The sequence below is a fragment of the Podarcis tiliguerta genome, assembly GCF_965153285.1.
Source record: "Podarcis tiliguerta genome assembly, chromosome: 3".
Taxonomy (NCBI): domain Eukaryota; kingdom Metazoa; phylum Chordata; class Lepidosauria; order Squamata; family Lacertidae; genus Podarcis; species Podarcis tiliguerta.
The window spans coordinates 100,020,156-100,044,343 of record NC_139536.1 but is presented as its reverse complement, the minus strand read 5'-3'; the positions used below and the strand labels follow the sequence as shown (position 1 = coordinate 100,044,343).

Genomic DNA, 24,188 nt, shown 5'->3' with positions numbered 1-24,188 from the left:
GCATAAACCACATTAACAGAAACACATTTAAAATCAGCAATAAATACAATCATAATTTAAGCGGCATGAAGAAGGAGAAAACCTTCACAGTTAGTCACAGGATCAGGCAGAATACCTCAGTCAAGCATGGAGAAGCAGTTAAAGTTTAGCTGATGGGCAAGCCAGTTTGAGAGCCTAGTTGCAACGGCGCCCATGCAGGATTTAACAAACGCAGACGCTGAAAATCGGTCACCTCGTGCTTCAATCCGAAATGCACCGCGTAAGAATTTATGTGCTGAAGCAGAAATAAGTCTGGGCTCCTGGTCAACTGCAAATTATACTCAACATCAGCTTAGACAGGAGTCTTCCCTGAAAGAGCCAAGGGCTTTGTGCAATTGATGTTAAGCTGCGTTAAAGCTTTGGGACGCCTTAGCCAAGATCAAAGAGGCAACGGAGCTGAGGGTCAAGGCGCAGGCCCTGGGAGTGTTTCATCCTCCATTGCCTTGCTCACTGGAAACGTGACCTGTTTCTCGCTCCTTTGAAGTTTCAACACAGCTTGGTTTATTTCTGATCATAGACTGCCCTTGTGTCATCTTCAGGCTCCCTTTTCCTTTGATAAATAATGTGAACCCAGAATAAGCAGTGCCTTGTACAACCCCAATGCAGGTGGGGAAATAGTCTTTTGGCAAGAACAGGGCTGTATCCAAGCACCTTCGGTGAGGATCTGTGTGTGCTTTTTGATGGTTTAAAGGTAAAGGGACCCCTGACCATTAGGTCCAGTCGTGGCCGACTCGGGGGTTGGGGTGCTCATCTCGCTTTGTTGGCTGAGGGAGCTGGCGTACAGCTTCTGGGTCATGTGGCCAGCATGACTAAGCCGCTTCTGGCGAACCAGAGCAGCGCACGGAAACGCCGTTTACCTTCCCGCCGGAGCGGTATCTATTTATCTACTTGCACTTTGACATGCTTTCGAACTGCTAGGTTGGCAGGAGCAGGGACCAAGCAACGGGAGCTCACCCCATTGCGGGGATTCGAACCGCCAACCTTCTGATCGGCAAGTCCTAAGCTCTGTGGTTTAACCCACAGCGCTACCCGTGTCCCCCTTTGATGGTTTGGAGCAGCCTAAGGAAAAGTGGGACATTCTGAGATTAAACCAGAAACTACGACAGCTTCTGTAAATCTGGGATTGCCCCTGGAAAATAGGGACACCTGTAGAGTCTGCCAGGGTGGGCATGAACCACCATTGAAAAGGTCCAGCCAGCTGGGCATCACCAACAAGGCCTCACCTGTCAATCAGAGGGTTTAAGATGATTGAAATGGGGTCTTTTAGATTACATGTGTCTTTTAGATTACTAGGGTCCCAAGCCATTTAGGGTTTTATGTGCCATTACTGTCCTTTTGAATTTGGCCCAGTAACTCACTGGCAGCCAGAGCAACACTTTCTGGACCGGTCACACATGCGGACTGTGGGTTTGTTGCGCAAAAGCTCTAGAACAGCTATAACTGCGTGACCTGAATTTGCCATTATGTGATCTAATCCCACTTGAAATCAGTCACAGCCTGGAAATGCCCTGCGTCACCCAGGAGATTGTTATCTGGTTTTCCCTGTGCCACTTTAGTATTCCAAATTGCAGAGCAAGCATTGCACTGTTTGCTATAATGGTGCAACATTGCATAAATCATTGCAGCAGGGGCCCCTGGCGCATTTGCCCGATTATGCTCCTGCCCACAGGTATTTGAGCAGATCAGTACTGGGCAAAGTTCAGCTCATCCCTCTCTCTCGATCTCAACTATCTGGAGACCGTCCTCTTCCTACCTCCGAAATCTGGGTGGTCTATGGCAATGTTCCTTTTTGTCAGTGCACGAGGAATAAATAGAGGAGAGAATGTTTCAGCACCGTAAGACTCCACCGTTCAATGACAGGTTGTTGGCAGGAGCATATTTGCCTGAGGAATAACAGTCCCTCTCTCTTCTGTTCTCCACTCTCCCCAGCTTTGGATTGTGCATAAACACTGAAGTTAATACCACACTTTCACCAGAATGCAAAGACAATTGAAAGATCATAGAACGTCAACAACTTCTGAATGAGTGCAGATACGAGAAACAAAGAGGTGAGATTCGAGTTGGTTGAATAAAGTACTTTTTAAATCGTTAAAAGTAAGCATAACGAATTAAATCCTTATCTCACTTCTTTACCCCCAACCATATGTAATGGGAAAGCAGTGACTCAGCCTCTCTCCTCCTCATTCTCATATCTGGGAAACTCCACCTTGGCTCAGAACATCAATTTGTTGCTAGCTCTGCCCAAGGATCCCTGCAACTCACACGTATCCAGGCATGTATTGAAAAAGACCTGGTCTTCTTGTGTAAAATGTTCCACTGGAACGGGCCTGGAATCAGCAGCTGCATATGCGTTCCCTAAAAACCTGGCAAAAATTAGTTCATAGCTCCCCAGATTCTTGTAGGCACAGCTGAACTTAGTGCTACAGGGGAACTAGAATGGCTTTTCCCAGACTGATGGGCCCTAGGGCACTTCCAGACAAACTGTTTATTAGTAAGCATGCATCCCGAGGTGTTTGCTAGGAGATACACAGCCTTGGCTGTTTAATGAGCGTTCATTTTTATTTGGGAGGTTAGGGGATCGTTTCCAGTTACCCCACACTTTCAAACATTTGCTCTGTAAACATATGCCACAGAGAGAGTGGCTGCCGTTAGATCCCTTGAAATGAAATCTAGCCTGTGCTAGATTGATATCTTCGTTGTTACTGAGGTATTTTTTTTAATGACAAAAATTAATTCTGCTCAGGAAGAAAATTCAGTGCAAATAATTCAGAACTAATACAATAAAACGGAGGAGCAATAAACTAGATGAGGCGGCTGATTTCCTTGCAATCAGCAGTATTTCTGTTTGTTCTCTTCCTTGTTGGAGGTTCCTGTAAAATTGTCTTGTTTAGACAACCACCAGCTGGTTGCTAAGGTGCAGGTCAGAGCAACCTTATTTGGTGCCTGCGTCAAGTGGCTTTCGGGAAACGTCACTGACGTCCTCTTCATGTTTGAGGTCCTAGAACTAGTCAGTGATAAAGCAAGTTCATTTCCATAATTGATCGAACCTTACCTGACATTAAAGAAGCAGCTGAGGCTTAAATAGTGCGGAATAACCTCAATTTCCAGAGGATTCTGGTGGTTAGTTCTGAAGAGCTAAAGCTGTGTACATACTCCTGTTTACTCAGCAGCCAATGTGGACCCACTGCTGATTTTGGAAGCAGCATACACAAGGTGTTGTTGGCCACAATCCACATCTTTTCCTGTACTTATCCTGCTATTTCTTAAGGAAATGCTTCCTTCTAGTGTGTTTTCCCCCGCAAACCAGGTTCAACCCAAATTGAGAAATAGAACGACTTAGCTGCCTTTTAAGTCGGTAACGTGTACACAGCCTCCTTCATCTTGATTCAGCTCCTTGTTCCTGTTGAGATAGATTAGGAATCTTTGGCATTTGCAAGGCTGTGGTTCTCCACTGTGTGCGAATGATCAAAGATCATCGATGATTATCTGCAGGAAAAACCTTTGAGTTTCTCTCTCTTTGTGCATAAGAATGTGGGGGAATGTTTTTTATTTTTAAAGAATGCTGGGTTGTGAATAATGCGTGCCTCATCTCTCTCTCTCCCTCCACACACACACCTTTCTCTAAATTGGAGCGTTCTCTCTTTTTAATGATGCAAAGAGATTTGAGGCAGGGAAAAAAGACATTCCCTCTGGAATCTGCTGCCCAGGAGATTCAGGACAGACAAACGGCACATAATTAATGTGTGGAATGTGACAATTGCCTCTAGCCTGGATGGCTCTAGAGACTGGGAAAATTCTTGGAGAATTAGTTAATCAATGACTTCTATTTCTGATGAAATGCAGCAGCACGTTTACATCCTCCAGGTTCAGAGACTGCTGGATGCCAGCTTCTAGGAGTACATCAGGAGTGGACAGTTGCTCTCGTCTGATCCTCCTTGTGGACTTCCCATAGGCATCTGGTTGCACATTGTGGGAAAGAGGATGCTGAACGAGATAGGCCTTTAGTTTGATGAATCAGGACTGTTCTGATGCTTCCCGTTGCTTCATGGCTGACCCAGATTGTGATGGAGGTGCCAGTGAATGGAGCACTAAGTGAATATTGTGTCAGTGCAGGGGCGAAACTAGGCTTTATTTCACCCGGGCCAAAGACCAAGTTTGAAAACAACAACAATGCACACAGGCTGGGAGCCTCAATAGCGTCCCTCGTGAAGCTGAGGCTCCAATACTTTGGCCACCTCATGAGAAGAGAAGACTCCCTGGAAAAGACCCTGATGTTGGGAAAGATGGAGGGCACAAGAAGAAGGGGACGACAGAGGACGAGATGGTTGGATAGTGTTCTCGAACCTACGAACATGAGTTTGACCAAACTGCGGGAGGCAGTGGAAGACAGGAGTGCCTGGCGTGCTCTGGTCCATGGGGTCACGAAGAGTCGGACATGACTAAATGACTAAACAACAACAATAGAGACTTCACTCAGGACAATAAAACCTGGCTAGCTCCCCCCCGCCTGGAGCTAAAGCAATGCATCAGCATACAAATTTCGGCTTGTGCAATTGAATGTCTTCCTCTCTCCTCTCTAAATCTGTTTTGGGGGTTCCCAGAACCATAGCAGATTTGGGGAGGGCACAGAGCACCCACAGAGGGCAAGGAGTCTCATTGTAGAAACAGAAATCCTTGAACTAATGGGAAATGTTAGTTGAACACCACCCAGTTCTGGCCAGGGCTCATATCATTTGCAACTATTCAGCAGGTTCCTGGGTGTCCACTGGCCAGCAACTATTGGTGCTGCAGGACAAAGCAGGCTGGGGAAGAACCCACATGGGTTCAAACAGAGGACAAATCTGCTTGCATTTCCTGATCCTTGGAATGTATGTGCTCGAGGCTTCAGCTCCACCTGTCTCATGTCTGAATAAATGGCTGACAGGAGGCCAGTGAGTTGGGAGTTGGCTTAGCTTCCTGCTGCCCTCCTTCGCACCTGTCTACTCTACTTCTGTGCTGTAATCAATGTATAAAGTACAGCTTAAAACTTCAACGGGAATCAGAAGGACTGAAAAGGTCCCCAAAATGACAGCACCTCCCCTTCGCCCAAGAACATGCGTAGGCAAACTAAGGCCTGGGGCCTGGATCTGGCCCAATTGCCTTTTAAATCCGGCCCATGGACGGTCTGGGAATCAGCGTGTTTTTACATGAGTAGAATGTGTGCTTTTATTTAAAATGCATCTCTGGGTTATTTGTGGGGCATAGGAATTCATTCATATATTTTTTTACCAAAATATAGTATAGCCCCCAACAAGGTCTGAGAAACAGTGGACCAGCCCCCTGCTGAAAAAGTTTGCTGACCCCTGCCCAAGAACATGCTATCCCATAGGGCTTGCATCAGAAGAAGTACTCAACACTCCAATTCTGCATATTTCTTCTCAGAAGTTAGTCCCACTGAGTTCGGTGGGATAATAATAATAATAATAATAATAATAATAATAATAATAATAATAATAATAATTTATTTATACCCTGCCCATCTGGCTGGGTTTCCCCAGCCACTCTGGGCAGCTTCCAACAAAATATTAAAATACAATAGTCTGTTAAACATTAAAAGCTTCCCTAAACAGGGCTGCCTTTAGATGTCTAAGACTAAGAATTCTTGACCAGGGTTGCTTTGCTTCTTGAAGAAACAGCAGCAGCAAAACGGCAGCAACAGCATCAGATCAGATTTTAAAGCCACGCAGGGCACCATCAAATGGTGATTCAGATTCGGTGGTGATTTAAAACAGATTCCCAGCAAGTGACAATGCAGTCCTTCTCCATGGGAGGCTGTTATAGCACAATCTTCCTTTCTGCAGGACAGAAAGTGTATGTGCACATACAATTTTTTTGTTTTTTTCCAGAGGCTTTACTTCCTCAAACGCTTCTAGGTTAAAGTGCTCTCGCTTTTGTGAAGGCCAGACAAGAGAAACCCTGCAGGACTGCCTGACATTTTTATGCCCAGTTGCACAAGGACCACTGTAGTGGCTTGGTTTCAAATGATGGGCTTGGATGAGTGAAGGTCCGGGTTCAAATTTCCCATAAGATCTACAGCTCAAGGTGACTGTGTATGTGCACCCACATATATGCCTACACAGAATTAAGTTCCATTGACTTCAATGGAACTTACTCTCTGGTAACTGTGTATAGGATTCAACCTGCCTCTCACCTTAAACATTAGCCTAAGCCAATGTTCTCTGCTAGGGGCAGAGAAACACAATTTTTTTTAGGAAGAAAATAAATGCATCAAATGACTAAATATATAGCCTATATTTCTTGCATGCAAATGACCACTCACTGGGGGAGGGAAAGCAACTCCCCCCCAACACACACACAAATAGATACCATAAGTTCGGGGGTAAGTAAAGGTAAAGGGACCCCTGACCATTAGGTCCAGTCGTGACCGACTCTGGGGTTGCGGCGCTCATCTCGCTTTATTGGCCGAGGGAGCCTGCGTTTGTCCGCAGTCAGCTTCCGGTCATGTGGCCAGCATGACTAAGCTGCTTCTGGTGAACCAGAGCAGTGCACGGAAACACTGTTTACCTTCCCGCCAGAGCGGTACCTATTTATCTACTTGCACATTGACGTGATTTCGAACTGCTAGGTTGGCAGGAGCAGGGACTGAGCAACGGGAGCTCACCCTGTTGCAGGGATTTGAACCACCAACCTTCTGATCGGCAAGTCCTAGGCTCTGTGGTTTAACCCACAGTGCCACCTGCGTCCCTTAAGTTTGGGGGTAATATTATAAAATAGCATATTGTCAACGATGAAGCTCATTATAATATTTTTATCACCTATGGGTATGTACACATTTTCTGTCTCAGGAACCAAAACACTTTGTTCTGTCTCTGACAGTCATAAAATATTTTGTTTACTAGAAAGTGCTGTAAAAATTGTGGATGATGGAATGTGTTGGTTGTTGTAAACCAAGCTACCCATCTGCCCCCCGCCCCGGTAATGTCAATCTTACTATTTTTATGTCTGCAGCATTGAAATATTTGCCTAAGAACATGGCAGGTTCATTCTGTGTTATTTTCCTGCCCTCGACCCATAGATGTTTAAAGATTTTCAAGTCCAACAAGGCAAATTGAAGTGTTTTGCTGCAGAAAAAAATCAGAAAAGGATCACTCCTTGAGAACATATTAGGGATATTTAAGCTCTAGATAAAGAAGCATTTCTGAATGGGATTGGGCTGGCTCCTTACTTAATAGCACTGCATTAGTGCAGTCCGGAATTTGTTGCTTGATGATAATAATGATAGTGATAATGATAATAAAATAAACACTATACAGATGTTAATGGAGGAAGGGGTTGCTGCAGTAAAGCCTTGACGACACAATGCTGCAAATCCTAATTGCAGCTGTTTCACCAAATCCTATACAAAAAAATGGCCTGATTAAAATTTCACACTAATGCAAACTATACCTTAGCACAACTTAGCACAACAAACTATATCTTAGCAAAAGTGTGATAACATGTGGGCTTCAAGATTTTGGGGAGAAATGTTATTCAATATGCATTTAAAGTCAAATCTATCAATTTTGCACTTTCTGAAACAATATGCAAACCAAAACACAGCTATCTTTCAAAATTCACACTTACCTAAATTTCACGATGCAGTTTATCAACCAAGCAATGTTGACAAAAATGCATTTGTGAGTGGGAAGGGTACATAAAAATGATGAAAACAACGCACACAAATGCATTATATTTGGGGGGAATTGCTTGCAAAAATGTGTGAATTTGTCGAAACTGCATTGGAAAATGTGTTTATTGGGAGGAGTTCACGCTAAAATGCTGGAGAATTTCCATGAGGGTTCTCTTTAAAGAAAACACTGCAAATTTCTGCAAAATGTGGAGAACTGGCTTTATGACTGGGAAAATGAGTGAACCAAAATCAACGGAGCCTTCCATCCTTAGCTCCAGGAGTAGAGATAGGGATGGTTTTGCTCATCTCCCTTCTATTTACTGCTGCCCTCCATGGGTTAGCACAGGGGTCAGCAACCTTTTTCAGCCATGGGCCAGTCCACCGGCCCTCAGACGGTGGGCCGGACTATATTTTTTTTGGGGGGGGGGAATGAACAAATTCCTATGCCCCACAAATAACGCAGAGATGAATTTTAAATAAAAGCACACCTTCTGCTCATGTAAAAACACCAGGCAGGCCCCACAAATAACCCAGAGATGCATTTTAAATAAAAGGAGACATTCTACTCATGTAAAAACACGCTGATTCCCAGACCGTCCGTGGGCCAGATTGAGAAGGCGATTGGGCCGGATCCGGCCCCCAGGCCTTAGGTTGCCTACCCCTGGGTTACCGTGACATGTGAAATACTTCACTAAAGTAGTGAAATCAGTCATACTGGATGACAAGCAGCTTCTGGTTAATAAGGAATTGTGGGTGGGTAGGCAAGGTGACAACCTCTCTGTACACTGCTGAGAGAGTCAGGTAACATTGCAGAGAAGATGGAAGTTGTTGTCTAGCACTGCCCAGTGGTTGGGATAGTCTAGTTCTATTCTATCGGACAGGGGGATACAGATACGGATTCAGAGTTTGGATGTAGACAACTCCATCTAGCACAACTGAACTCAGTAATCAGGGAATAGGAATTTGATTTCAAACAAACTTTATGAAAAGTTTTACAATTCAAATTCAAACATTAGTCCACGTTGTTGACTGCTTGTTGTTGTTTTATAATATTTTTTTTTTAATTTTCAATTACTATCCAACATCAGCCTCATTATAACAATACCAAATTATAATACAATTACTAATACCAATCATTCAAATACCGAATTATATAATTTAGGTGGCCTCCCCCACGTGCTAGAATCGATGGTTTGATGATTTTCTTTATTTCTGCGTTTCAAAATCTTATTAATTTCAATTGCATTCTGGTCAAAATAATAATCCCCTGTACAACAACTGCAATATTAATAACTTCTATTCGTGATGACACATTAAATGATTTATAGAACAAAAAGTGAGGCACTCAAACTATATCCTTGTTCTTCCTGTGTGTTTCTTCCTTTCCTTGTGAAATGTTATTTCTATCTTTTCCCAATTGTTGCTGTTATCCATCATGCCTTGGGTGGAGCTGATACCCCATTTTTGTTTCAGAAAATTCCCCATGCTTTTGCTGACTGCTTGGGACTTCAAAAACGAGGACAATGTCAAAGCACCCAGGAAGCCAGAAGACATGGCTGGTGCACTGTTTGGCTTGGTGAATTACAAATTCTGCAGGAAGTGATGATGTTGGATGTTGTGGTGGTGATGTTGGAAGTTTTGTAAGCAATTCTGAACCGGGAAAATTTGAGCATGTCCCACCTCCTGTTATTTTCTTCTTTACACAGAAATGCAATGCCTTAAGCTTCCCTAGGAATCTTGTGGAACAAGAGAGAGGCTCTCTATTATGCCTGTGGAATGCTGGGAAACTGCCGGGCCTTCCACTCTGAAGCGCTCCTGGTGATCATGAATCCACATATTTGCTATTACACTCTGTACCCTCACTGCCTTCACACACACACACAGCCCAACGGGTCATCAGAATAATTTGTAACCTTGTCCATTAGGATGATCCATGGGGCCGGCTGCTCAGCAGCAATCCCCTTTATGATGTTTCGCTTGAGCCATAAACAGCATTCTTGGCAACAGAGCTCATTCAAAAACAGGGAGCAGGAGGAGCAGGGGGAGAGCACATTTTTCTCCAAGGCCTCCTGTCATGCAGGAACTTTTGATACTTCCCAGATCACTTGATCTTCCATTTCTCAGAAGCAAAGGAAGGGGCAGGAAGCTCCAGTGCTTTTAACAGTATAGCCTGTGTTCCTCTGAATAGTTGGGATATCAAAGCTGTGTGTGCCCTTTGGACATGCACTCTCAGTTTTAAATGGGCTTCACTCCCTAGGAGTGACTGAACTGGGCTCAAAAGGCACCGTAAGGATTTTTTAAAACAAAATCTATCTTTGCTAGTTTTGCTGCAATGTTTAGCTACGGCTCCTCTATTGGAATTTGTCACTGGAATATATTGGATTTAGCAATATGAAGACAAAATACATTTGTCTTAGTTGCATCTGATGAAACATGTTCTTTTTAAAAAATAAATTAATTAATTTTTCCAATTATTACAAATCAAACCAAATTGCTTAAATTTAATACAGTTTCTTAAAATCAGGTTTCCCGCTCCAGTTGTAGACATACGTCAATCATTTCATCTCTTATTTAATGTCAGTTGTAGACATATGTCAATCATTTCATCTCTTATTTAATGTCAGATTGATCCTTCACTTGTTGTTAGTCCATTCTTGCAGCTGACCACATTTTCCCCCTCATTACAAACAGACCTCTGTTACATCTTATAAAATCAATTTCACGTGTGTATTCCTCCATGTATGTTGTTGTTTCAGACCTGGTGTGCTGGGAGAATTAATTACTATCTTCCATTGTTCAGTTCTTTGCAGTGTTTACCTGGATGGTACAAAGTCACATTCCATTCCTTCCACTGTTCACCAACTAGCGTACGGGCTGCAACCATAAATAACTCACAGAGTACATATCCAGTCTTGGCCATCAAAATTCTGCTCTGGAGTTCTTCCTCAGCACACGGTTAAAGACAAAATCTTTTCCGATGAAACATGTTCTTGTCCACTAAAACACACAGAACAAGGTGAAATTACTTGTCCATCTATTCCAGGATTGTCTGCTTGTACCAACTCAAATTTCTGGGTTTTGTGCACACGCAATAAAAGAATTTAATCATGCCTCATGATGTTCACCTACTTTGGAGACAAACAGACAGACAGAGAATATGTTTGAGATAGAACAGTGTTTCCAAACCTTTGGACTCCAGCTGTTTTTAGACTACAATTCCCATCATCCCTGACCATTGGTCTTGCTAGCTAGGGATTATGGGAGTTATAGTCAAAAAACAGCTGAAGACCAAACCCTGGGAAACACTGAGATAGAACAATGTTTTTCTCCCCCTGGAGAAATAGGGGAAGGGCTGTAGCCTAGGGACAGGCCATCTGCTTTCATGCAGAAAGTTCCAGAATCAATCTCCAGGTAAGACTGGGAGACACCCTAGCTGAAACTCTGGAGAGCAGCAGCCAAGCTGTGCAGGCAATACTCAGCAAGGTTGACCAATGGACTGATTTGGGGCACTGTTAGAACTGTCTCCAGTTGTCTTCTCTCCCTCCAATCCAACATCATTTCAAGGCTTGGAAAGAGATTCCAGGACACCTAGGGCCCTTAAAGCTTATGATGTACCTGTTCAAATTTGTCAGGCTAAGCTATTAGCCTTATCAATATGATCAGCACATTCTGAAGCTCATCTGGTGTGTACATCCTCTCTCCTTAGGTTTGCAGATTCCTGCTATGAGTAATTTCATGTAAGTGCCATTAAGAATTTTAAAGCATCGGGTTCTATTTGTGGTAGCGGATCGTGTGTTTCACACTGCTGCTTTTAGAGCATTTTCCTATTATCTTGATAGCAATATCCATCCCTTTTTAGTGCCCCTGTTTTCTTATTTCCTTTACAAACATTTGCCTCTGTTCTGAATGCCAGCACATTCCACACAGGATTATAATATCATAAACTTGAAATGGTGATTACATAAAGCAGAAATGGCTAAGTGATTCTAAAAAGGAAGCGAAGAAAAACGACTCGCATTCCATTCCGTGATAAGCGTATATCATCATTTATATATAAATGACCCTTCTACGTTCACCTAGCACATGTCTCAAAATTGACTTTGTCGATGCAAAGAAACTAACTTCATAGCTAGGACCAAGGGCAGGACACAAAGGAAGGAGGTCCGCAGTCCCATTCCTGAATTACTGGGTAAAAGATTTGTACAGTTGTCCCTGATGACTGGTGCCCATTGGGACTGCTGAGACTAAATACAAGTAGGCCAACAGTGACAGAGCCAATGACAGGCAGAGTCAACTTATTCTAATTCTGTCCCCACCCTCCTCCCTGCTGAGTTCTACAAAGGCAACGTGTACACATTGCCATTTACATCAAGGGAAGTAATAGTACCACCACTCTACAGTGGTACCTTGGGTTACAGACACTTCAGGTTACAGACGCTTCAGGTTACAGACTCCACTAACCCAGAGATAGTACCTTGGGTTAAGAACTTTGCTTCAGGATGAGAACAGAAATCGTGTGGCGGTGGTGCGGTGGCGGCAGGAGGCCACATTATGGTAGCTCAAGTGGTGCTTCAGGTTAAGAACAGTTTCAAGTTAAGAAAGGACCTTCAGAACGAATTAAGTTTTTAACCCAAGGTACCACTGTATTCTGTCCTGGTCAGACCACACCTCAAGTACTGTCTCCAGTTCTGGGCACCACAATTTTGGAAGGATGCTGACAAGCTGGAATGTGTGCAGAGGAAGGCAACCAAGATGATCAAGGGTCTGGAAACCAAGCCTTATGAGGAACGGTTGAAGGAGCTGGGCATTTTTAGCCTGGAAGAGAGGAGACTGAGAGGAGGAGATATAATAGCCATCTTCAAATATCTGAAGGGCTTTCACATGGAAGATGGAGCAAGCTTGTTTTCTCCTGCTCTGGAGGTTAGGACTCGAACCAATGGCTTCAAGTTACAAGAAAGGAGATTCCGACTAAACATCAGGATAAACTTTCTGATGGTAAGAGCTGTTCGACAGTGGAACGGTCTCCCATGAGAGGTGGTGGACTCTTCTTTCTTGGAGGTTTTTAAACAGAGGTTGGATGACCATGTGTCATGGATGCTTTAGCTGAGATTCCTGCATTGCAGGGGGCTGGACTAGATCCCTTGGGATCCCTTCCAACTCTACAACTCTATGATTCTATTATTCTACTCCGGCTCCAGTGTGACCCCACCAGTGGTGTTTGAAGTAGAAGACACATGATGCTGGTCATAATCTATTGGTATCCGGCAGTTTCTTGAGAATGACTTCTGTTTCATGCGTTTTCCCTCAAACCAGTTTGAAAACATAAGCAGCAGTGAAGCTGAGGTGTGTACCTTTGAGACCACAGTTGCACATGTGCAGATAGCAGCTTCATTGAAGATGAATTTGGAGCAGTTGCAAGCAAATCAAGTAATGTGTGAAGACAATCTCATCCCTTTTCGGTCTGTACAGCAGCATAGAAATGTACTTGATAAGGAAAAAGAAGGCACCTTTTATCATATGTGGTGGAAATGTAAGGTAGTAAAAGAATTTTGGGAAATGATATATAACGAGTTGAAAAAATGTTTAAAATAACCTTTTCCAAAAACAACAACAACAAAAGCCTTCTTTTTAGGAATTCTAGGTGCTGAAATCCCAATGGAGCAGAAAAGACTATTTATGTATGCGACCATGGCTGTGCAGGTGTTACTGGCCCAGAGGTGGAAAGAAGATAAAATCCCTACCAGAGAAGAATGATGGATTATGCCAAAAGGGCTAAAATGACTGGAAGAATCAGAAATCAGGAAGGCCAAAATTTTAATAAAGAATGGGAGGAAATTATAACTTATCTTAAAAACCATTGTAAGCAGTTAAAATCATTAGTAGGATTGGAATATCACTTGTAGTTTAATGGTGAATTTTGGACACAATGGGGATGTAAAAGATATGGATTATTATAAAAGATGCAGGAGGAAATGATTAACAATAAGACCCACAAAGGGGAGGGTGGAAATCTTCTTTTTATGTTGTATGTTGGATATGTGACTGTAAAATTTTAATCTGAAAAACAAAAACAAAACAAAAATAAGTTCTTGAAATGCAGAGGGGGAGAAATGACCTTGCTGCCTTTTAAGCTGCTAATGTGTACATGATCTATTTTTATTAAATAAACGAATAAAATTCCATCACCCACTAGGAAGTTGGGCCTGTTAGGATGCCTGAATCTCTAAAGGGAAGATACGCTTGGTAACCAAAACCAATCAACCAACCAGCAGCTAGAAAATCAATATGGAAAAGACTGTGCTAAATCTTGCTGTTTTTCTAGCAGCAGAGCTTGACAGCAACTCACAGAAAGGGGTAGAAAACTGGGTGTTTTATGATCTTTTGCCGAAGAGCTAAGGCTCGCTGTCAGCCGCTGACAGCAGTTGCAGGAAAAATGTGCAACATGCTTACTTTGAAAGCCAACACGTCAAAACAAAAGAAAGTAGGCTGCAAATCAGCCTCTGGTTTGTTTTGCAGTAGTTTACTGGTACAGTAAAAGTGTCCAGCTGCTTGACAATATTACATAAAATGGACCTGAGCAGAGCACACAATGTGCTCTTTCTCCAGGTTCTGCAGTAGATGTGACTGAATGCATCTGCATGTTTGCTCAGCTGGAAGCCTTTGTTTTCTGCAAGAGACAGCCATGCCCTGCATCACACAGCATAAAAAGGTAAAGGGACCCCTGACCATTAGGTCCAGTCGTGACCGACTCTGGGGTTGCGACGCTCATCTCGCTTTATTGGCCGAGGGAGCCGGCGTACAGCTTCTGGGTCATGTGGCTAGCATGACTAAGCCGCTTCTGGCGAACCAGAGCAGCGCACGGAAACGCCGTTTACCTTCTCACTGGAGCAGTACCTATTTATCTACTTGCACTTTGACGTGCTTTCGAACTGCTAGGTTGGCAGGAGCAGGGACCGGTAGCAACGGGAGCTTACCCCGTCATGGGGATTCGAACCACCGACCTTCTGATCGGCAAGTCCTAGACTCTGTGGTTTAACCCACAGCGCAACCCGCGTCCCTATCACACAGTATAGTTAGCGGCTATTAACGGACCGGTGGGACTGCAACAAAATGTGCTAGTGTGGAGTGCTCTTCTTCAGGGCTCTTCCAGCTGTCATCTGCAATACTCCATTCCATTCTCCATCACCCCAGTTTTTCAATAAGGTAAAGGTACCCCTGACCGTTAGGTCCAGTCGCATCTCATCTCGCTCTATAGGCCAAGGGAGCTGGCGTACAACTTCCGGGTCATGTGGTCAGCATGACTAAGCTGCTTCTGGCAAACCAGAGCAGTGCACAGAAATGCCGTTTACCTTTCCACCGGAGCGGTACCTATTTCTCTACTTTCGAACTGCTAGGTTGGCAGGAGCAGGGACCGAGCAACGGGAGCTCACCCCATCGTGGGGATTCGAACTGCCAACCTTCTGATCGGCAAGCCCTAGGCTCTGTGGCTTAGACCACAGCGCCACCCGTGTCCCTGCTAGTTTTGCAATAGTCCACCTTAAAAGACACTCGGCATCCTGTGATCCCTGAGCATGGTCAGTAGGCTGTTTTTGAGAGGGGGGCTACTCCCTTAGGGTCCCCCCCCAAAAGATGGACACACTTCTCCAAGCCTTCTCCCAGGGTGGATCTTAACAGAGAGAAACCCCGCTACATATAAGTCAGAAATTAGATCTTTTTAACAAAAAGAAATCTCTATGGGAAATCGCACTTTAAAATTTCCTGCTCTCTGGTGCCATCTGGTGCTGCATGTTTATAGTGCACTCAAATCGCTGTTTCTTTACTAATGTAGCTGAGTCCCTACTTTGCATATTTCAAAATATGAAAATCCGGACACAAAAGTTGTTTGAGGTTTTTTGTGGGTTTTTTGGCCAAAGTTGTTTGCAAAATCTATTGTCTATTTCTGCCACATCTCTAATGTTCTGATATTTTGGCAGTTCTTGCTTACATCTTCACAGACCAAGTGCCCAGACATAGAGGTGAGGGAGAAATTTGATTCAATTCACAATTATAGACAAATCTACCTAATCCACACTTTCCACAATAGCATGAGATCCCAAAGCAAATTTGTACTTCCCACACAATTTAGGGCACGCTGAATTTTTCAGTTTTCAAATTTCAAAAATGAGAAATGCTAACAAGTTGTAACGTGACTTGGGAAATGAAAAGATATTTTGGTTAAATTAATATTTAGTTTTGCTTGGTAAGTTAAACATGTGTAAAATTGCATAGAAATCAATAAGAATGACTGCCAAGTACTTGCAGTTATATTTTATATTAATCTTATTATGATTATTTAGCATTACCTGACATTTCCAGATTTAAAATTCTTTGGTTTTCTGAAAGCAGCTTATGTGCCTCTCCATTAAACATAGACATACCAAGATAAATGTCGTCCAATCACAGAAACAATTGCAGATTTGAATTCCTTACACCCAAACCCATATTTTAAAGTCTCCTCACTGAAGAAATTCGCAAATGTTACGTTTCACCCCATAAATGACATGTCCTGCTGGGGCCTTCTCCTGTCACCTTGTCACAAGAAGTGCAAGGCTTTGGAGAAGCAGGTTTGCAGAAGACCTCCTTGTCGATTATAATTGTGCAACCTGAATACAAATTCCATCCAAAAGATTGAATCTCATCCAAAAAGAGCAACAGCCTCAAAGCACCCACAGATTCTCAGGACGATGAATTCAGCAACAAATGCCACATTTTATCTGACTGGCAGTTTTTGGTGTCGGGGAAGTCTCACTGTCCCCCCAGGCTTTTGATAGACTGAGGTGGTTGTGTTTAGTGACTAGCCTGTTGTCCAAGCTTCTGGTGGCAGCTATAGAAGGTTGTTTTATGTGTGTATTTATAATGGTGCAGTGTATTTATGGTTATATTTATGGTGTAAATCACTTGAAGACTGCAATTTCTTAAGGAGAGTCCTTTGGAGATGCCTATTTGACCACAATTCAGAGTTTCCTGGAATGAGGGGTGGACTGTCAAACCACTCTGGGAATTGCCATTCTGTGAGGGGAACAGGGATTTTCTCACAACCCTCAGCGCTCTTAACAAACTGTAGTTCCCAGATTATTTGTGGGGAAGCTATGACTGCTTTGGTACTGCTTTAAATGTATAGTGCAGATTGGGGCCAGAGACGGGTGAGAATGGTTTTCTGGACAATAAAAGAAGATGAAATTGTCTTGGTTAGTTTTGAAATCTCACCAATACAGTGTATTATTATTTTTAATCAACAACACACCCTTGCACTTTGACATTTTATATATATAAAAAAGAGCTCCCCTTCCATATTTACAGTTACGGGATTTTTTTTTTATCACTGATCTCAGTGATAAGTGGCATGCATTTGGGCTTTTAAACCGGAGCAGAGTTTAATTTAAACCATAAGGGGGTAAATATTTACAGTATCCCTTAAATCTCAAGCAGGAACAGAATGTGTGGGTGGGGGTAATCTCTTTATCTCCATGACAAAAAATAAAGAAAGAAAAACAACCAGAGTGAAAACTAATATTACTTTAACTTAGTCCCACCCACCCATGCTGGGATGAGCAGTTCCAGAATAAATTGTGCAGGGGAGGGTCCAGGCTGGCATTTTGATGACAATTCTTATGATTTGAATATTTTTGTTTCTTTTTACCGAAGAAACTTAAAGAGACTTACAATATAAAACAGACAAACAAACAGACACATTAAAAGTGGCAAAGAAAAATCAAAACGACAAATTTATTTTTAAAAAGCTGTATTAAAACATCCCACCCATTCACTGAAGCCTTAGATAATTACAGGCCAAAGGCCTGACAACAAATACTGTACATGTTTCTGCTTGGTGCCTAAAGATACATAACAATGGCGCCAGGCGAGCCTCTCTGAGTAGAGCATTCCACAAGTGAGGAGCCACCACTGAAAAGGCCCGTTCTCATGTTGCCGCCCTCCAAACTTCTCGTTGGAGGCACACAAAGAAGGGCCTCAGATGATGATTGCAAGGTCTGAGGTGGTTCATAAGGGCAGAGGTGGTCCTTGAGGGATTGAGGTCCTGAGCCACTTTATATACTTTGAATAGGGCCCAGAAACAAATTGGTAGCTGCTGCAGTTGGGCCAGGATTGGTGTTGTGTTCTCAGACTGTCTTACCCTGGTGAGCAACCCGGCTGCTGAACTCTACACTAACGGCAGTTTCTGAAATATCATCAGAGGCAGCCCCACTTATAATGCACTGCAGTAATTGAAGCTTCAGCTAACAAGAATATAGGCCATAGAAGTTAGGCTATCCCTCTCCAGATAGGGGCATAGCTGGGTTGCTGGCTGAAGCTGATGGAAGGCAATCTGTGCCACTAAGGTCACTTGAGCCACAGGCTACATTGATGAATCCAAAAGTTTGATTGCTGCAACTGCCTGCATATATATATATATATATATATATATATATATATATGTATATGGATGAGGAACACAGAGACAACAATAAAGACCTGTCTAGAAGCACCCACAGAGCAAAAGCTTAAATTAGTGCATGCCATGGTTGTATAAGAGTCTTCATTAGTAAAGGTAAAGGGACCCCTGACTATTAGGTCCAGTTGTGGACGAGTCTGGGGTTGCTCATCTCACTATACTGGCTGAGGGAGCCGGTATACAGCTTCCGGGTCATGTGGCCAGCATGACTAAGCTGCTTCTGGCAAACCAGAGCAGCGCACGGAAACACCATTTACCTTCCCGCTGGAGTGGTACCTATTTATCTACTTGCACTTTGACATGCTTTCAGACTGCTAGGTGTGCAGGAGTTGGGACCGAGCAACGGGAGCTCACCCCATCGCGGGGATTCAAACTGCCGACCTTCTGATCGGCAAGCCCTAGGCTCTGTGGTTTAACCCACAGCGCCACCTGTGTCCCTCAGGAGTCTTCATTACTAATACATAAATTGAAATCTAGAGTGGATGAAGTGAATCTTAACAGTCTGGATTTCATCCGGCTACAGAGAAACTCATCTGTAACTCCCACCACCACTACCAAAAAAAGAAAATTCCACTACTGAAAACAAACCCTCTTGGGTCTAAATCTCACCTCATGATTATTCAGGAGCCCTACATCTGCAGGCTTTTGAAGCATTTTCATATATACAAATTCTGATTAAATAGGTGCGGCGAAATCTATATTCAGCTGAATATGGAAATGGCTACACTCTGCTGCTGAAAGTAAACAGCATAAATTCAGCTGAGAGCATACTGCTAAGAACTGGATATGTGTGTGTGTGTTAAACTGTAGCCAGACCCTTCTAATCCCTGGATCCAGCAAGTGTTAACATCTAAGCAAGGCTTCTAATTCTTGGAATAGCCCAACTTGCCTCCAGGAGAGGTGCAAAGGAAGGGACTCTGCAGGAGACAATGCGTGGGGCCCCTCTCTCAATTTGAGGATCATGAAAAAGACAGAAGCCAGAGTTGAAAGCTCTGATGTGATCTTGAAGCAAAGCAGCAAAAAGAGAGAGAGAAAGAGAGAATGCCATGTCAGATCTCTGCTTTGAATCCAAAGCTGTGGCTATAGAAGAAACTAGACCCTCTTGGGATGCTAATGCTGTGAACCCCTCCATCATAGGCTCATGGTGTGTGGGGGTGTGTAAATAAACCCTATATCATAAAGACACCACAGTCTCTGCTGTGCCTCAGTCTGAAGGAAGCACAATTCCTGGCTAAATTCCTGGGACCCCTGGGATCTTGCGCTGCTTGGAGATTGGGGTGGCATGCACTTAAGAAATAGGGAAAGGTGGAACTACATCTTCTCTAGGAAGCAACAGTTGCCTAAAACAAACATCAAATTTATCATCACTAGAAGCAGCAGGTGGTAACAACATTGTTTTGTTTTCCTGTGCTAGGAAACAGAAATTGTACCCTTCAACCACTCTTCCACACACACACACACACACAAACACACACACACACACACACACTCATTTTTATTCTGGGGGGATGCAGGGGTACGCATACCCCTAAACATTTTGTGAATCTTGGTATTTTTGTCCATTTGCTGTATTTATTTTTCCTGATTTAAACTATAAACTGGTGATTTTCTTGAGTCAAAATGAGAGTACCCCTAAACATTCTTTTAAAGAAAAAAGCACTCTCTCTCTGTGTGTGTGTGTGTGTGTGTGTGTGTCCCATTTCCTTTTGGATGTTCAATCAAGAATTTTCCAACCTGACAAATCGTATGCATGTGTATTTTGCATTTCCCCGTGAATGAAAAGATTCATCTGGTTAAGAACTGCATTTGGCTTAAAATATCCCTCCATAGCTCTGTGCTACATTAATACATTGGGGACGGCATTTTCCAGACTCAAAGATGTTCTAAGGGTTGGTTGACACATGTGGTGAAACCAGTTGCCTGTTTGGTGAGGTGAAGCTGCAGAGCCACCTGACTTCCTGACTCCAGCATCTCTGCAGTTTACCTGGAGTGGCCAAGACGGCTACAAGGTTAGGTTGTGCAGGTGCACTGACAGAGACAATTCGGTTCTGTCTCTAGTGCAGTCGTTCAGCCCTGATCTTGCCACTAGTTTGCCCCAGCCACAGGCAGGTGAGTTGCAGAACACCACTTGTTTAGAGGGCGGTTCTGTCGGGCCACATGGTCTACCAGTGCACTAGTATTGTGATGGCTTATACGTGTGAATGAGCCATCTCCAATGAATAATCATGAATGGGCTTGGGCTGGTAGGTGTGGCAATCCAAAAGACTTTGGCGAAGACTGGAAGATAGCTTTCCTTTCAACACAGGCAAGTACGCTTCCAAGCACAATTCTAAGTGTTGGTGCTTTAAAGCCCTAAACAGCCTTGGCCCAATATATCTGAAGGAGCCTCTCCACCCCCATCATTCACCCCTGACACTGAGGTCCAGCTCCGAGGGTCTTCTGATGGTTCCTTCACTGCAATAAGTAAGGTTACAGGGAACCAGGCAGAGGGCCTTCTCGGTAGTGGCGCCCACCTTGTGGAATGCTCACCTATCAAGGAGATAAAGAACTACACAACTTTTAGAAGACAGCTGAAGGCAGCCTTGCACAGTGGAACCTCGGAAGCTGAACGCCTTTGAACTTGAATGTTTCGGCTCCCGATTGTTCCGGTTTTCGAATGATTTTCGGAAGCTGAACATCAGGTGCAGCTTCCGTGGCTTCCGATTGGTTGCAGGATGCTCCTGCAGCCAATCGGAAGTCGCACCTTGGTTTTCAAACTGTTCTGGGAGTCAAACGGACTCCCAGAAAGGATTAAATTTGAAAACCAAGGTACAACTGTATTGGGAGGTTTTTAATGTTTGATGTTTTATCATGTTTTTATTTTGTGTTGGAAATCACCCAGATGAGTGAGGCATTGTTGTTATTATTTCAGCAACTGAAAACTCTCACATTGAAGGATTTGTAATTTGTGCTCATCATTACATTTTGCAATATAGAAATTGTTCCTATTAAATTGTTTGTGTGTGTAGGGGTGGGTTGTGTGTTGTTTTTTTAAAAAAAATACTAGCTGGCAAACAAGCTTGCTCCAATTAATTCTGTTATCGTTATAATTCCTGAAGCTAGGCTCCGAGGTAAACAAGGAGAAACCTGACAGCTGGGACTTTAAGCTCCAGGTAAAATGGAGGGCTTTTACAAGCTCACATGGCACAAATCTCTATTGTTTTTCATGGAATAAGGAAAGCAAAGGAACAAAGGGGAATCTAATCTCCCTGGAGACTGTCTTTCTCTGCTTCACCTCTAATAAATCCTCAGCAATACCCGTTTCTTGCAGTGTCTGCCAAGTATATGCAATGTGCAGAAGCGGGGGGGGGGGGGAATAGAAATGAGAATAAGCTAAAGGTTCAGAACTGGGGTCCAGCCAATGTCTTCCAACAGGAATTCTGATGCCATTCCGCCTCTGATTTGGGATAATTGGCTTCTTGCCATTGAGAGTGGAGGGGTTTCAGAGGTAGTACTTGTTCTTAGGTGCCCCCCCCTCAATGCACCTACACACCTCCTTTCTGCTTTAAATATGATGCGGCGGTGGAAAGGCTTTTGAATGCCAATGCTGAAAGATGAAAGAACTCAACACCAATGCCTACACTATAGGATTGTTTTGTTTTATTTATGTATGTAGATTATCATTCGAAAATGATTGCTCATAACACCGCTATGAACACTTGAAAAACGGTTCTCCTGAATTGTAGAGGATGTAGGGGAAAAAATATTATGAGCAGCTTTAAACTGCCTAAATGGATGAGCCCTAAATATATTTTCATATAACCCTTTTTCAGGGCCAATCTGAGCAATCTGTTTTGGGTGCATTTCAGTAGTGGGTTGGGCTGGAGCCAAAGATGAGTGAGTCCACCCCACATTTCTCTCCTGCTTAGTCATAGCCACATCATAGATTTAAAGTGCATTTAAAGTACACAGAAAGGGACGCGGGTGGTGCTGTGGGTTAAACCACAGAGCCTAGGGCTTGTCGATCAGAAAGTTGGCGGTTCGAATCCCCATGACGGGGTGAGCTCCCATTGCTTGGTCCCTGCTCCTGCCAACCTAGCAGTTCAAAAGCACATCAAAGTGCAAGTAGATAAATAGGTACCACTCTGGCGGGAAGGTAAACGGCATTTCCGTGCGCTGCTTTGGTTCGCCAGACGCGGCTACGTCATGCTGGCCACATGACCCGGAAGCTGTACGCCGGCTCCCTCGGCCAATAAAGCGAGATGAGCGCCGCAACCCCAGAGTCGGCCACGACTGGACCTAATGGTGAGGGGTCCCTTTACCTAAAGTACACACACAGGAATTCTGGGTAGTTTAAATTGTAGTTTACTCCTTACAGAGCCACAGTGCCAAGCACCCTTAACAAACTACAGTTCCCAGGATTCTTTGGGGCTTTAAATGTGTAGGGTCGACCTTTTTTCCAACCTCTGTTTTTCACCTCCTGCCACTTTCCTGAAATTAGGTCAAGGAACAGTTCCCTACTCCTGGGCTGGATCTACACCCAGGGGAGGGGGGAACCCCCACTATAAATAAGTCATAAATTTAATTGTTATAACATAAGAAAAAGAACCTCTATGTAAAATCGCATAGAAAAGTTTTGTGCTCTACAGTGCCAACTGCTGTTGCATGTTTATAATGCATTCAGAACACTGTGGTTTTATTTTGTTTTGTTTTTGACAAATGTAGCTGAGTCCCTGCTTTGACATTTCCTTAATCCTTTCTTTTCCATCTTACAAATGCCTTTAGCATGTGTTAAGGTGAATGCATCTAGAACTACAGTGGTACCTCGGGTTACATACGCTTCAGGTTACATTCGCTTCAGGTTACAGACTCCGCTAACCCAGAAATTGTACCTCGGGTTAAGAACTTTGCTTCAGGATGAGAACAGAAATTGTGCTCCGGCGGCACAGCAGCAGCAGGAGGCCCCATTAGCTAAAGTGGTGCTTCAAGTTAAGAACAGTTTCAGGTTAAGAATGGACCTCCAGAATGAATTAAGTACTTAACCCGAGGTATCACTGTACTAGATATATAATTGAGCAAACACCAGGACAACAGTACTGTCTGAGATAAAAAGAGAGAAAAGACCCTCTGAGTCTAGAATGGAAGCCTGTTATCTCTGGACCATTCATAAAAACAATTCTGGCAATTGAAGATGACCTGGGAGATATTTGCCAGTGCGCTCTTAGTTCCTGTGGATCATTCTTCTTCAGGAATGCATCATTGTTTCTTGTGAAAGATTCAAATAATGGGGGCGTTTCATTTATAAAATGACAGCTGCTGCCTGAACGCCGTGCCCTTTGACCTTGAAGTCTCAGCCTCAAGTGCCCTCATCCCACGCATGAAGGAATCGGTTGTAAATTGTCATCAAACGGTGAAAGGGGAAAAAGCCACATGCTCAAACTCATCATTTGCATTGCATCATTTGGTAACTCATTGCAATATGTAATACATCAAGTGCTCTGAGGCTGTGGCTTATAATAGTAGATTTACTATTGCAATCCTGTAAATGTCTGCTCAGAAGGGTGTGTGTGTGTTTGTGTGTATGGATAGATACTGTAAATGATGATAGATGATAGATAATAGATAATAGATAGATAGATAGATAGATAGATAGATAGATGATAGATAGATAGATGATAGATGATAGATAGATAGATAGATAGATAGATAGATAGATGATAGATGATAGATGGATAGATGATAGATAGATAGATAGATAGATAGATAGATAGATAGATAGATAGATAGATAGATGATAGATAGATAGATAGATAGATGATAGATAGATATAGATAGATAGATGATAGATAGATAGATAGATATAGATAGATGATAGATATATAGATATATAGATGATAGATGATAGATGATTGATTGATAGATAGATAGACGATAGATAGTTAGTTAGATAGATAGATGATAGATAGTTAGTTAGATAGATAGTTAGTTAGATAGATAGATAGATAGATGATA

The 24,188-nt window shown here is 43.1% G+C and overlaps 1 protein-coding gene and 1 long non-coding RNA gene across 2 annotated transcripts in view; one reads left to right on the top strand and one right to left on the bottom strand.

The window, feature by feature from the left end:
* HS1BP3 (HCLS1 binding protein 3) overlaps positions 1-24,188 on the bottom strand; it is a 132,209-nt gene that overhangs the window by 9,932 nt on the left and 98,089 nt on the right. The window lies entirely within an intron of this gene.
* On the top strand, positions 1,741-10,173 carry LOC310673437. Its single transcript, XR_014509009.1, has 3 exons — positions 1,741-1,874; positions 1,969-2,087; positions 9,182-10,173. It is a non-coding gene; the product is annotated as an uncharacterized lncRNA (long non-coding RNA).